The sequence below is a fragment of the Lactuca sativa genome, chromosome 5 (genome assembly GCF_002870075.4).
Source record: "Lactuca sativa cultivar Salinas chromosome 5, Lsat_Salinas_v11, whole genome shotgun sequence".
Taxonomy (NCBI): Eukaryota; Viridiplantae; Streptophyta; class Magnoliopsida; order Asterales; family Asteraceae; genus Lactuca; species Lactuca sativa.
The window spans coordinates 80,546,851-80,563,324 of NC_056627.2; the positions used below are offsets into that span (position 1 = coordinate 80,546,851).

Sequence of the window (16,474 nt, forward strand, 5' to 3'; positions counted from 1 at the left end):
TTACATTTATTGGTTGTTTAAAGACTATTTGTTTATATACATATGTCTTTATATGTTATTTGGATCTTTGTGCGTGTATAAGTCTTCACTTGACCCCAAGCACTTATCCGACACTTCCTTCCGATCCACTTGCAACAATTGAGTTCATACCCCTTAATCAATGTTTTAAATGATTTTAAATGCTTTAATGGGGGGGGGGGGGGATACAAGTAGAAAACAATATGTTATTAAATCACTCATATGTATTTTATAACTGTGTTTTCATCCAGCAGATTTCACATACTTCAAAATGTGATGCATGAAATGGTTTTCTATCTTAAAATACCTTGGTAAAAAAAGTATTAGTTTTGAAATGTTTATTAAAATGACATCAAGTCATTGTTAATTATTGTTCAAAACTCTTAGATGTCTTAAAAAACCATTTTTACCTTCTAGAACAAAACTATATCTGTTGGGTGTATGGTGTTGCGTCTTGGGCTCGGTTCTTAGCCCTGTTTTGTATCCGGATTGGGCCTATCCATCTGTGATTTATTTGTTAGGGTTTGAGTATTTATAGATGCTTGCATGCATCTTAGTATGTAAGATTTTGGAGTCGATTATTCATAAGGAGTATTGTTTTTATCGATTGTAATCTTAAAAGCCTCTACAGCGGAAGTTCTTTGTCGAGCTCTGCTGAGGGTTGAATCATTTGAATCATTAAGCATACTGTTGATTCCATCTCTTGTTTATTACTTTGTTTGAACCACCAACTGGTCATGCATCAGGTTCGGGTGCTAAAGATAAAGGCAAGAAGGTTACTGGTGATAGTGATGGAGATGAAGATAAAGAAACGATTGCAGAGATCTTGAAGAAGCAGGTCAGGGACAAAGAACTGGATCTGAATGCTCATGTTGCTAGGGAGGACGAGGCAAATGAAAGGAGGATGAAGGAGGCTCATGATCTCCTTGAAAGTCGAAAAACTTTGTTCCTTCCTTGGACTCTTGAAAAGCTTATCAAAGAAGCAATCGAGTCTCCAAGTCTCCTCTGGCTAGAACCTGTGATCTCACTGGATCGAGACAATTCTGTCGACTCACAGTTCGACATGCCCCTGACCCGAAAGGCCTTCATCTTTGATGCTTTCGACCACATTGCTGAAGTCCCTCATCCACACCCGAAGGTTGATAGGGAGTTGATTGATTTCTACATGAGGTATGCTCAACCTCAGTATAAAACATGGAGTGCACAAAAAATCATCAACGTCCGGGTTCTCAAACCTACAAAAGAGGGCAACTTCATCAATGTTCGATTCAAAATCTTGAGGGGATCAGAGAAAACAGAACATGCCATTTCTCTTGCTGATCTTCCCAAATTAAATCCTCATGATTGGATCATTCTGCACAATATCCTCCTCACCAATGAAAAAGAATATGAGCCGATCATAGATCACATAAAAGGGATGTTGGGCTGCTATGTCATGGAGGTTGCCAAGCTGGATCAAGAAATCGTAAGTCTCTTCAGAAAGAAGCCTACCGTCGCCCCAGTCGGTTCTGCAAGTGATTTGAACAAAATGCAGATGGGGAGGATTGACTCGAAGCGAAACTCGGTCATGTTCACAAGAGGAGAAGGCCAGAAGTGTTTGTTTGCCTTAGCAGATAAACATCTTTACTCTACAGCTTGTTTGGAGCTTGTTCTGGGGATCATCCATCGATGTAGGCAAAACTCTGACAGTGACAAGAAATACTTCAACGATATGATCCAGTGGTATATTCGGTTCAGGGTAACTCTTCTCGCCATTATTCCTTGCTTATTCAATGTTACAAAGAAGGCTGATGCTGCTGGGTCTAGTAAGCCGAAGTAGAGTCTCGCCCCATTTGAAGCAAAGGGGGAGATTGTTGGGTGTATGGTGTTGCGTCTTGGGCTCGGTACTTAGCCCTGTTTTGTATCCGGATTGGGCCTGTCCATCCGTGATTTATTTGTTAGGGTTTGAGTATTTATAGATGCTTGCATGCATCTTAGTACGTAAGATTTTGGAGTCGATTATTCATAAGGTGTATTGTTTTTATCGATTGTAACCCTAAAAGCCTCTACAGCGGAAGTTCTTTGTCGAGCTTTGCTGAGGCTTGAATCATTTGAATCATTAAGCATACTGTTGATTCCATCTATTGTTTATTACTTTGTTTGAATCGTTTTGCTAAACCTGTGTAAGATCTAAACGATCTAAGAGATTAATATCTCATCAATATCTATACACTTATGTTCTTATATATGTATTGATGTTATAGTTTTCATCCTTCATTCAGTTTCCCACACTCTTGTGTAGCAAGGGTGTATAAACCTTCTTGGACAACCAATTACCTTCTAGTTAACTATTATAGGGATAGTTAGAAGATACAAAACATTATTCCTATTACAAGGAATTATATCAGAGTCAGTTCATTCATGAGTCTATACTATACATTACATGTTACATGAATATGCTTACATGAATACCTTACATGAATTCCTTTACATAGATACATTTACATGTATACACTTACATGAATACTTGTATCTCGATTCACTAGGATGATTTATTAGTAACTTCTGTGTAAATTGTCCAGCCTATCCCAGTTAAACGGGATATCTAGACGGGACTAACCATTTCGAAACCCACCTGTTAGCAACAGTGGTAGATGAACATCTACGGATGCCTACAGTTATTACTTATACTAGGGGTACCTTTACGGGACTAACCATTCCTTTAGCCTACTGTTCACTACAGAGGTAAATGACCATCTACGGATGCCTAAGGTTAATACTTATACTAGGTGTACCTTTACGGGACTAACCCTTCCTTAAACCTGTTGTACCTACAGAGGAAAATTGAAAAATCTACGGATGTTCAAAGGTTATACATTTCGCAAATCGCGATGTCGTGTTAATCCTAATACAAAAGGATAACAATTACATGATTACATTATTCCTATTACTTTATTTTGTGATACATTCACATAAATGATGAGTTAGACTAAATATTGTTAGTAATAGTCAAAAGGAAGGAAAAAATATCGTTTTTATAGCAAAACATTCGGGTCTTGGTAGAAGACTACATTTCATACTAGGAAGACTACATTTCATACTAGTAGGAAATAAGGGATTTTCTAGGGTTTTCATACTTATTTCAACTGTTTCATTTAAAGGCTTACATGACATTCATAACAGCTTTCCAAAACAAGACAATGACACTTAAATACTTATGAATTCACCAGCTTTACGCTGATACTCGCTTTCAAAATAACTTGTATTCTCAGGTCACTAGTTAGACAGGTACGATAGCCAGGTTTTGAGAAGACAGAGCACAGACAAGACTCGTATTTTATTTTGATTACATATTTTGATGTCTTATTACAATGAAAGAACACACATGTATTAAAACTTTACTTTTAATGCAATGGATGATGTTGTTGCTTGTTTACTAATTTACACTGTTATGATACTTCACATGACGTCCTCCACCCCGGAACGTTTCCGCTGTTCTCGGTTTTGGGGTGTGACAAGTTCACACCGATAATTGAGGTGCAATAGCTTACTAAAGAGTTTCAGAACCTCCACCAGACTACAGATATAGTGGCAGAGATCACCGCCAAATTTAGGGAGAGAGCCCTTCTTGTTCCGCAATATGTGGCAGACGAGGAGATGAAGAAGGCTCGGTATCATGAGATGTTGAGGAGTCATATTAGACAGTTTGTGAGCCGCTCCAGCTGTAAAACGCCGGAGGACATGATTGTTAGGGCTTGCAAGAGAGAGATTGATCTAGAGATGGAGAGAAAGAGGAAGCTAGAGGTGGCGTCTGGCACAGCGGGTTCAGGAAAAAAGCCCAAGGTGTCTAATCACAGGTCTAGGGGACAGCAGAGCCACAGTCGTTGTGGCAAATGTGGTAGTTTGCACGATGGAGTGTGCAAGGCAGGGAGTTCCGGCTGCTTCAAGTGCGACCGAACTGGGCATATGAGTAGGGATTGTACAACTACTACTACCACCACCACCACCACCACAGCATCTGATCTGATTTGCTTTCATTGAAATCAGAGGGGACACAAGAAGTCCTGGTGTCTGAGTCTATCATCAACAGGATAAGTGGTGGCACCTGCTCCTACTACTTTGAGGATTACAGACAGCTGGTAGGGTCGGGCTGAGGCGCCAGTGGCAAAGAGCAGGGTCTTCCAGTTGACAGCAGATGAGGCACGAGCGACTTCTGATGTGGTTACTGGTATGTATATTCTCCATTATCTCTTTATTATTTTTTTATTATTACTCATCTTTATGTCTTTGTTTATAGGATAGTTCCTAGTGAACGACATATCAGATGTGGTACTGTTTGATTCGGGGCTACCCGATCCTTTGTGTCGCTTGCACTTAGCAAGTGATTTAGTAGAGCTACGGGGAAGATAGATTGCCCACTTGACGTTGAAATAGCCGATGACAGGACCGTCAGCATCGTGAGGGTTCATAGAGGATGTACGTTGCGGTTATTTCATGAGTAGTTCTTAGTGGATTTGGTTCCTATTCCCCTACGATGGAATAAGGTTATGGTGGGTATGGCTTGGTTGAGCCCCAACGGGGCAGTGATTGATTGTGAGCTGCAGCTAGTGAGGGTTTGCACTCCTCGTGGGGGAGAGTTAGTGATTCAGGTGAGAGGCCACATCACAGACCAATTCTCTGCTCAGCGGTGAGAGCGAGGCGCTATTTTAAGCAGGGTTGCGCAGGATACATCGCCTATGTCATGGATACCTGGGATAAGGGTAAGGTGACGATTGATGATGTACTAGTGGTGCGCGAGTACCCGGATGGATTCCCGGAGGATTTACCTGGGATACCTCTGGAGAAACAGGTTGAGTTCCGGATTGACCTGGTCCCTGGTGCGGCTCCGATAGCTAAGGCACCATATCAGTTGGATCCTCCAAAGATGCAGGAGTTGTCTACACAGCTGCAGGAGCTGCTAGACAAGGGTTTTATCAGGCCGAGCAGTTCGCCATGGGGAGCCCCGATCCTGTTTGTGAAGAAGAAGGACGGGTCGCATCGCATGTGCATAGATTACCGGGAGCTGAACAAGGTAATGGTGAAGAACCGTTACCCACTCCCGAGGATAGATGATTTGTTTGACTAGCTTCAGGGAGCATCTTGGTTCTCTAAGATTGAACTACGGTCCGGATATCACCAGATGCAGGTCAGAGATGATGATATGCAGAAGACCGCTTTTAGGACCCGCTATGGTCATTATGAGTTTGTGGTGATGCCGTTTGGGCTCACCAATGCTCCAGCCGCGTTCGTGGACCTCATGAACCGCATGTGCATGCCGATGCTGGATCGGTCTGTAATAGTATTCATTGATGGCATCTTGGTTTACTCCAAAACTCAGGAGCAGCATGAAGAGCACCTGAGAGAGGTGCTAGAGACATTGAGGAGGGAGAGACTTTATGCAAAGTTCTCCAAGTGTGACTTCTGGTTGCACGAGGTGCAGTTCCTTGGGCACCTTGTCAACTAAAGGGTATTTTGGTGAATCCAGCCAAGATAGAGTTCGTGATGCAGTGGGAGACTCCGAGGTCTCCAACTGAGATTCGGAGCTTTCTGGGTCTGGCAGGGTATTATAGGAGATTTATCCAGGACTTCTCCAAGATAGCAGTTTCGTTGACCCGACTAACCAAGTAGTCGTTGGTTTTCCGCTGGGGTCCTGAGCAGCAGACAACCTTTGAGACGCCCAGGCAGCGACTGTGTGAGGCGCTGATATGTGCATATTTAGCTATATATTTTGTATAGAATATTAATAAATTTTAGCTAATTTATTACAATTTATGGACAAAAGGTACTTAATTAAGTTTAAATTGTATTTGCAGCCTAAAAGATGAGCTCGGAAGCAAAAGGAAACGGGAATAGCAATCGGAAGCTCGAGAATTGAAGAAAGAAGAAAAAGAGTCAAAAACCCTGAAGAACTCGGCGAGTTGGGTGCCTACTCGCCAAGTAGGATCAAAGATTTGTCAACATTGGCTTTCCTTACCGCGCACAAATTTTAAGTGAGGGACTCGCCGAGTCAGTCTATGGACTCGACGAGTAGCCCCTGTTTTCAGAAACTATATAAAAGGGCTTAAAGTCACGAATTAGGAACTTTCTCTGGAACCCTTAGAGGCTAAGCCGCGATTGAAGGTGCTGCTGGAGCTCTGGAAACCGAGGATCAACTTAGCATTCGATTTTGAGGAGATCAAAGGCAAAATCAAGTTTACTCTTTACTAAATCTTTTGTTTGAACTATGTGTGAACCAATTGATTTCGTTTTTGAGCTAGTTTATGCTGTAATTATGAGCTAAAACTCATATATTCTGTTTAGGGTAGATGACTTTATGAATATGGCTTGATTTTATGATTGGATTAATTTAATTTGGTGAATTTTGTTTTGTTAAGCTTGTTAAACAACCTTATGTGTTAACAACAACTATTTTATGTTAATTACAAGTATATTAAGCTGCATGAACATCTCTTAATTGCTTATCTCGTATGATTTATGTGAAAACATTGTCATATGCCTAGGAATAGCGAACGTGAAACTAGGGTTAACTAGAAAATATGGAAGTTAATGTGTAAGCTTGTGTGACGAACCATCAACAAGAGGTTAATTGAGTTGGTAACTTGATTAGCTAACTACTAGTCTTACCTAACCTGAATCAATAAACTAGGAAATTTATTAGTTTAATCACTTGATCACTGCTTGAATTAATTTGTTTTCTAAGGATTAATTATACCGAACGTGAACCTAATCACACTAATCGGTAACCGATGTCAACTAATCCATTGCACTTGCCATAAAATCAACCATAGGAATAAATGATTCAAACCTAAATAGAAGTCTCCTTTATTATTGAATTCAGTTGATTTTTGTTTGCTTTAGCTGTTAGTTGCTTAGTTTGAGTGTTAGTTAATTGTTTAAGTTTCTAGTCTTGCAAAACTAAAGAAAACTCTTTCCTTTTATTACTTGTTTTAGATAATTCTAGTAATTAGCCTAATTACCGTTCCATGTGTTCGATACCCTGCTTGCTAAACTATACCACCAATTGACAGGTACACTGCCTTTTGTGTGTCTAAATCATATTTAAAAAGGTAGGATTAAAACTAGTGCATTCATCACACATCAAGTTTTTGGTGTCGTTGCCGGGGAACGATTCTAAAATTTATTGCTAGAATTGTCGATCCTTTGTGTAAGATTTATCTTGCACAAAGTTACTGTTTTAAGAGAAGTATTTATTAGGTTAGGTTTTGTTTTTGCTTTTTAGGAATTTTGTTTTAATTTTTATGTTTTACCTTTGAACTCGCCAAGTCCGGTCGTAGCTACTCGACGAGTCCAAGGCGAATTTTCAATTTCGTTTTTTTATTTCATTTTTGTTCTTTTTGCGCGTTTTTCTTGTTTTCTTATAGGTATTATATGACCTGAGGTACAAATACACCTTTGGTTCCTCCATTCGACGACCTGGGATCCGCTCTTAGGAAGAACAAGGATAAATCCGTTAAAGACACTAACCTGCCAAAGAAATCACCTTTCAAAGACCTTAAATCAGTCTTTGGGAAGAAGAAAGGCAAGAAAGTGGGTGATTCTAGCAATCAAAAGAGCGTAGAAAGCAAGATTGATAATTTTGAAGAAAATCCAATTCCAAAAGAAACCGAATACGAGTCCGAATACAAAGAAGAAAGAGACTTAGAAGGCAAACTCACTAACACCATGGCTAACATCGATGAAGTTCCCATGGGTGAATGGAAGAAAAGGATGCGTGACGATACCGGCCCAGGACTCATGCAACCCGCGATTCCTGCAACTTCCAACTTTGAACTTAAGGGCCACATACTTGCCCAACTTAAGGAAATCCCATTCTACGGGAAGGATCATGAAGACACATACAAGTATCTAGACGAGGTCAATGACATAGCTGACTACGTCAATGTTCATAATGTGTCTCATGATACAGTTTTGCTTTGTATGTTACCGGTCACATTTAAGGGAGCCGCGAAAGATCGGTTGAAATCACTTCCTCTAGGATCCATCACCACTTGCGCTAAGATGCGTGAGGAATTTATCGATCAATTTTTCCCTCCCTCAAAAATAGCAAAATTGAAGAAAGTCATAGCAAATTTTGAGCAACAAGCTGGAGAGTCACTTTATGAGGCATGGGAGAGATATAAAGGCTTCCTAAGGAACTTCCCACACCATGATCTAAAAAGTCAACAATAAGTGTCCATTTTCTATGATGGAGTAATGTGACAACTAGGCAGCTCCTTGATTCTCAAGGACCACTCACAAAGAAAGCACCCCTGGTGATAAAAGAGCTAATTGAAGAATTCTCTAAACACTCTAGAGAATATCATAACCCAAGAAATGACTCAACTAGAGGGATGGTGAATGCTATTTCGGATGACATGGCAACAATGATGGCAAAATTAGAAAGCATGGATAGAATAATGACTAAGATGGACCAATCCATCCATGCCATTAGAGTGGGATGTGAAAACCTTAGAGGGCCTCACCTTACTAAAGATTGTGACCTTGACGAGAACGGGAACTGGAAAGTACAAGTTTGTTATTCAAGCGGTGATTGATATGATGATGATTGGCGAAACCCAAGAAAGAATGGCTACCATATAATGAGTACAAGAAGGCAAAGGAAGAAAAGTATAAGCAAAAATGAAGAGGTTTTTATCAAAAAGAGGAGCTAGTGCAAGAAAAGAAATTAGAACTTGAAGATATGCTAACAAGATTTGTAGCTGCATCTGAGAAGAGGCACAACGATATCAATGCTACAATAAAAGAGCAACAAAGCATGCATAAAGAGCACCAAATTATGATGAGAGATCAACAAGATCTACTTAGGAATCAGCAAGCCTCAATTCTCAACATAGAGAAACAATTAGGCCAACTTGCACAACATGTCAACCAAAGAATGTCGGGTGAACTTCCAAGTAATACCGAAAAGAACCCAAGAATAACACATATGAATGTAATAACAACAAACTTTGAGAAAGTTTTTTTCCCTATGAGGCCAATCCAGAAAGATAAATTAAAAGTGGAGTTTGAGAAAAAAAGAAACAAGTCCAGAATCGCAAACAGTGACATGGACTTGACGAGTCCCATATATTGACTCGACGAGTCCGCTGCCTGCTAACAAAAATACCTCTCTTTTAAAACCTTATCAGCCTACTTTACTATTCCCAAGCCGATCCATTTAGAACAAGCAGATTCAAGAGTTTAAAAAGATCATAGAGCATCTTAGGGCACTTCAAGTGAACATCCCTTTTATTGAAACAATCCTTCAAACGCCAAAATATGCAAGCTTACTTAAGGAGCTCCTCACAAACAGAAAGAATATGGCAAAGGCATCAAAAATATTTTTGAATGAATTAACATAAAAGATGGGCGATCTAGGAAGCATCACTATACCTTGCCAGTTTGGAATCTTGGTTACCACTTATGCATTAGCTGCTTTGGGGGCTAGTATAAATATTATGCCCTACTCTTTCTTCAAAAAGTTGAACCTTCCAGAACTTAAACCTATTCAAATGACAATCCATCTAGCTGATAAAATGGTGATCCATCCAAAAGGATTTTGTGAAGATCTTCTAATCAAGGTGGATAAGTCGCTGTTCCCTGTTGACTTCGTAGTTTTGGATATGGAAGAAGACCCCAAAGTTCTAATTAGCCTTCGAAGACAATTCTTGAATACCGCATGTACCATAGTCGATATGCGCGAATCGACACTTAAACTTAGGGTTAGGCATGATTCGGTTACTTTTGTCACTAATCAAGAGAAGGATCATGAAAAATCAATTGAAGATAAGACTTCCTCAATAGAATTGGGTGATGAATTGCTAGAAAAAGATTGCACTTTGGGAAGAAAATAATTCAAAGCAATCCACAACCTCTTTAGATGAAGAGTTTGATGCTCAAAGAGACTTAAGAGAATTAGAGAAGCCACTTGAAGGAAATGAAGACAATGAACATCTAAGTAACTTTGAAGAAACAAACTTGACTTTTAATGAAAAGAATTTGAAATATGAGGAAGCAATTCAAGTTGATAAGAAGGAATGGTTGGAAGATGAAAAGGGCATTACGGATTTGAAAAATAAGGAGCCTAACTCTTCCATTAGATTGCACACAAATAATCAAGAAGTAAAAGAGGATAAGCTAACCATAAGAACAAAACCTCGCGCTTTAGTTTCTACCTCCTTTGAAGTTTTTACTTTGAAAACACCGGATTCTCAAGTATATGAAGAAAGTAAGGTTGAATCAAAGACCCCAAGTGATGGTAGGATGATTAGTGGAAGTGTGATTGAGAAAGATAAAAGTAAAGGAGGAAGGATGGGACAACAAAAAGAAAAAGAGAGGACAAGGATTGTAATGAGGGGAAAAGGGACCAAACGTAAGTACAAGCCAACATCCCTAAAAAGGCGAGGGAAAATATGAAGAAGGATTATATCAAGAAAATGATGACTTATAAAAGGAGTTGGAAGTTGCAAAAAGTGAAGGAGGGATTCCCGTCGGAAGAAACCACTGAAACGTAAAACGGGAAGGAGTCCAGCTAACGACTCCTCAAAACGAAGCGCTTGCGGGAGGCAACCCGATACTTGATGGGTTTTGTCTATAAGAACATCCTATGTGCTCATACAAACCCTAATGCTTGGATCTAGGTTTCTCTATTGTACATGCAATTTATCCAAGACTATAAACCCTAGATCAAGCATATGATAATCAATATAACATATAATTAGGGTTTAGATCATACCTTGATTGTTATGTAGCAATAGCAATCTCAAATCCTTCTTGTATTGACTTTAGAAAGCTTAGAGTCACAAATGTCACTCCTCTAATGGTTCACAAACACCAAGAGCAAGAGGATGAAGAGGAGAAGAGAAGGAGGCTGCCCAAAAACGTGTGGAAACCCTAGAAGGAAGCTTGTCAACGTTTTTGGGGCATAAGGGCTCTATATATAGTGAGGCCATTAGGGTTATCTAACAAGGAAACCCTAATTTGGATGCTTAAGCCCTAAGCAACCCATGGACTCCTTTCCTTAAAGGCCTTGGACGATTTCTAATGGGTTTCCCCATACAATTCATCCACTCCTTAATATAAGGCAATCCATAGCCCAAATTGCAATTATCTTATAATTACAATTCTAGTTCCTTAAGTTTAATTAATCTCTTTTAGTCACAAAACTAATTACCAATTAATTCTTGACTAATATTAATTAAACAATATGATTTCTCCTTTAATATATTATTCTCATAATATATTAATAAATCATATTTAATCCTTTCTCTCCATAATTCATCCTATCAAGTTGCTTTGGTAAAGGCAACCCAAAAGGATCATGCACCATCGGGTCAAGTACATACCAAAATAGTTATGGACTTAGACACTAATCCAACAGTCTCCCATTTGGATAAGTCTAATAACTATTCTGCGTATGACTTCAAATCCTGATCTGCAATCGTAGCTTTCTAAAGCCGCTGTCAACTCTGATACTATCAGATACGCGTGTCCTTTAGATAAGGGATCATATATTCCTCCATTCTAGATATCGTATAAGACATGATTTCTAATCATTCTCTCTGTACTATTTCTCGACTTTCGATTTATGACGACTGACTAATTGAACAAATCAAATTAGCCCTAGCCCGGCCGAGCATTTACGTTTGTCATCACTAAATCATCGAGGGGCCCAAAGATATTGCTTTTATCCTACTTTGAATAAAAGGAACAGATAAACTTTGATTCAGTGCTCGCTTGCACTCACTCACAGAATCACACACAACAATATGTTTTATGACACCAAGTTACTGGTGCGTTTACATATTATCAATGTGCAACTGATTTGCAAGATACAACTCACACATCTCGGTTTCAAGAATATAAGATGTTACCGTCTCACCAATCACTCGTGATACAATTCATGGATTGATCCAAGTGAGCGTGGGTTTAATCCAATGCTCAAATCATATTCATAAGCACTCATGAACGTTGCAGCAAACATTTGCTTATGTCTAATACTCTTTAGACAATCCACACACCAATTCACGACAGTCTGAATTCATACCTACTTCCAACATATGAACTAATGTGGCCCGTTCAAATAATTTGACTGTTCTAAACCAATTAAATTATTCAGGAAGTCAAAACATGCAAAGTGAAACACAAGCATAATACTAATCCCCTATGGCCTCAAACCTTTGAGTATAAATAAAACACCTTTCAATTATCACCATATCGATTACTCATTATTTGTTGTTTCAGGTAATCAACTTTTTACTTGAATTATTACAACACTTGTTCCATGCTCTTAGCATGCACACAATGTTTACCTATGGTTCTTACTTTGTGAAATAGATCAAATGAACACATTTCCAATCATACTCATTTCACAACTCCAAATCCTTTTTCATAAGTGAAAGAATATCAAATTCATGCCACTTATAGAATATGCTAGATTCTAACATTTTATGCAATGATCCTTTCGTAATGTCATAGCACAAAAGTCACACAGACTATTGCCAACAATATTACAAATTCCTCTATTGGAGATTGTTGCAATACAATTCCTTAGATATGATGTCTCTCACTCAAAGTACATTCCTTTGAACATCCTTTTTCATAAAAGTGTCTAATCTAGACATAGATTTTTAATATTCAATTCCCAATATGGACACGTTTCCATATTTTCCATATGACAACTTATTCTTAATAGAATATTATCTATTTATAATAATGTCGATATGGTCCATCCAATACTATACTTCCAACTACTCACAAGCGACCTATCCTCGGCGAACTTTGGATTGTCCTTTGATAGTTGTTTAATTACCTTAGTCAAAACCGATTCTTTTCCTTTTCCCTCTAAATGCGCTAGACATTTGGAAAATTTTAGAATGGTCAAATATTATAGCATTTGCAATCGATCCTAAACCCGAAGCGTATGAGACACGATGCATAATGTCTTACATAAAGATTTGATACTTTATCAATCTTCTGCCATAATATTTTATGTGCTACGTTCTCAAAATTCGAACTATGAAGAGGAATCCCGTAATCATAATCGAAATTTGTGAACACACTATGTATCCCTGACTAAATTTATTAACATTCCACAACTTAAGCCTTTAGATTTGAAATGAAGCATAATATCCTCTCCCTTAATTATAGCAAAACAACTTTTCAACTCTTGCAACTTTGCAAAGTATAACTATTGTTTTCTATAATTAATATTGCTAACTTGCAATACTTTCCATAATAATCATACAATCATAACATTTATGCTCCCACTATCATGATTATTATTATAAAACATAACACTTATGCTCCCACTAGCTTTGGCATGTATTCAGAAACAGCTTAACTTTTAGAAAAACAATACCTATTGAATTTCTTAAGTTCATGTTTCTAATACCTAATGCTTTGATAATCCTTTATCTAAGCTTATAAACCTTTCCTTTAGATAGCTCATATGTGTGTCTAAACAATTCAGACTAATTGCCAAACCTCACAATTGAAATCATGGAAAGGGATACTGTAACCATAATCGAATTCGAGAATACAATTTTTTTACAATCACTATCTTTTTAAAAACTTTCTTAGTGAAAGCATTTCCTCACAGTCGTTTTCATGAAGGAGTGAATCTTATGACACTTAGATTTTAATGGTGTATGTGTTCCTATCCATGTGAATTTGTCGAAACCAAAGTTTACGACAAATTCAAACTCATATGGACTGAACTTTCTTAATCTTGATTTCTTGCCTTATGGTAACACAGCTGCCCACCATGTCTTCCATGTAGTTAAAATCACATTCATAAGCACTCATGAACGTTGCAGCAAACATTTGCTTATGTCTAATGCTCTTTAGACAATCCACACACCAATTCACGACAGTCTTCATTCATACCTACTTACAACATATGAACGACTGTGGCCCGTTCGAATAATTTGACTGTTCTAAACCAATTAAATTATTCAGGAAGTCAAAACATGCAAAGTGAAACACAAGAATAATACTAATCCCATATGGCCTCAAACCTTTGAGCATAAATAAGACACCTTTTATTTATCACCATATCGATTACTCATTATTTGTTGTTTCAGGTAATCAACTTTTTACTTGAATTATTACAACACTTGTTCCATGCTCTTAGAATGCACACAATGTTTACCGATGGTTCTTACTTTGTGAAATAGATCAAATGAACACATTTCCAATCATACTCATTTCACAACTCCAAATCCTTTTTCATAAGTGAAAGAATATCAAATTCTTGCCACTTATAGAATATGCTAGATTCTAACATTTTATGCAATGATCCTTTCGTAATGTCATAGCACAAAAGTCACACAGACTATTGCCAACAATATTACAAATTCCTCTATTGGAGATTGTTGCAATACAATTCCTTAGATATGATGTCTCTCACTCAAAGTACATTCCTTTGAACATCCTTTTTCATAAAAGTGTCTAATCTAGACATAGATTTTTAATATTCAATTCCCAATATGGACACGTTTCCATATTTTCCATATGACAACTTATTCTTAATAGAATATTATCTATTTATAATAATGTCGATATGGTCCATCCAATACTATACTTCCAACTACTCACAAGCGACCTATCCTCGGCGAACTTTGGATTGTCCTTTGATAGTTGTTTAATTACCTTAGTCAAAACCGATTCTTTTCCTTTTCCCTCTAAATGCGCTAGACATTTGGAAAATTTTAGAATGGTCAAATATTATAGCATTTGCAATCGATCCTAAACCCGAAGCGTATGGGACACGATGCATAATGTCTTACATAAAGATTTGATACTTTATCAATCTTCTGCCATAATATTTTATGTGCTACGTTCTCAAAATTCGAACTATGAAGAGGAATGCCGTAATCATAATCGAAATTTGTGAACACACTATGTATCCCTGACTAAATTTATTAACATTCCACAACTTAAGCCTTTAGATTTGAAATGAAGCATAATATCCTCTCCCTTAATTATAGCAAAACAACTTTTCAACTCTTGCAACTTTGCAAAGTATAACTATTGTTTTCTATAATTAATATTGCTAACTTGCAATACTTTCCATAATAATCATACAATCATAACATTTATGCTCCCACTATCATGATTATTATTATAAAACATAACACTTATGCTCCCACTAGCTTTGGCATGTATTCAGAAACAGCTTAACTTTTAGAAAAACAATACCTATTGAATTTCTTAAGTTCATGTTTCTAATACCTAATGCTTTGATAATCCTTTATCTAAGCTTATACACCTTTCCTTTAGATAGCTCATATGTGTGTCTAAACAATTCAGACTAATTGCCAAACCTCACAATTGAAATCATGGAAAGGGAGACTGTAACCGTAATCGAATTCGAGAATACAATTTTTTTACAATCACTATCTTTTTAAAAACTTTCTTAGTGAAAGCATTTCCTCACAGTCATTTTCATGAAGGAGTGAATCTTATGACACTTAGATTTTAATGGTGTATGTGTTCCTATCCATGTGAATTTGTCGAAACCAAAGTTTACGACAAATTCAAACTCATATGGACTGAACTTTCTTAATCTTGATTTCTTGCCTTATGGTAACACAGCTGCCCACCATGTCTTCCATGTAGTTAAAATCACATTCATAAGCACTCATGAACGTTGCAGCAAACATTTGCTTATGTCTAATGCTCTTTAGACAATCCACACACCAATTCACGACAGTCTTCATTCATACCTACTTACAACATATGAACGACTGTGGCCCGTTCGAATAATTTGACTGTTCTAAACCAATTAAATTATTCAGGAAGTCAAAACATGCAAAGTGAAACACAAGAATAATACTAATCCCATATGGCCTCAAACCTTTGAGCATAAATAAGACACCTTTTATTTATCACCATATCGATTACTCATTATTTGTTGTTTCAGGTAATCAACTTTTTACTTGAATTATTACAACACTTGTTCCATGCTCTTAGAATGCACACAATGTTTACCTATGGTTCTTACTTTGTGAAATAGATCAAATGAACACATTTCCAATCATACTCATTTCACAACTCCAAATCCTTTTTCATAAGTGAAAGAATATCAAATTCTTGCCACTTATAGAATATGCTAGATTCTAACATTTTATGCAATGATCCTTTCGTAATGTCATAGCACAAAAGTCACACAGACTATTGCCAACAATATTACAAATTCCTCTATTGGAGATTGTTGCAATACAATTCCTTAGATATGATGTCTCTCACTCAAAGTACATTCCTTTGAACATCCTTTTTCATAAAAGTGTCTAATCTAGACATAGATTTTTAATATTCAATTCCCAATATGGACACGTTTCCATATTTTCCATATGACAACTTATTCTTAATAGAATATTATCTATTTATAATAATGTCGATATGGTCCATCCAATACTATACTTCCAACTACTCA

General features: G+C 37.4%; 1 non-coding gene across 1 annotated transcript; it reads right to left on the reverse strand.

Annotated features, from left to right (window-relative positions):
* Window positions 1-8,103: 8,103 nt before the first annotated feature.
* On the reverse strand, window positions 8,104-8,210 carry LOC111917851 (small nucleolar RNA R71). Its single transcript, XR_002859042.1, has one exon. It is a non-coding gene; the product is annotated as a small nucleolar RNA R71 (small nucleolar RNA).
* Between the last annotated feature and the right edge of the window lie 8,264 nt (window positions 8,211-16,474).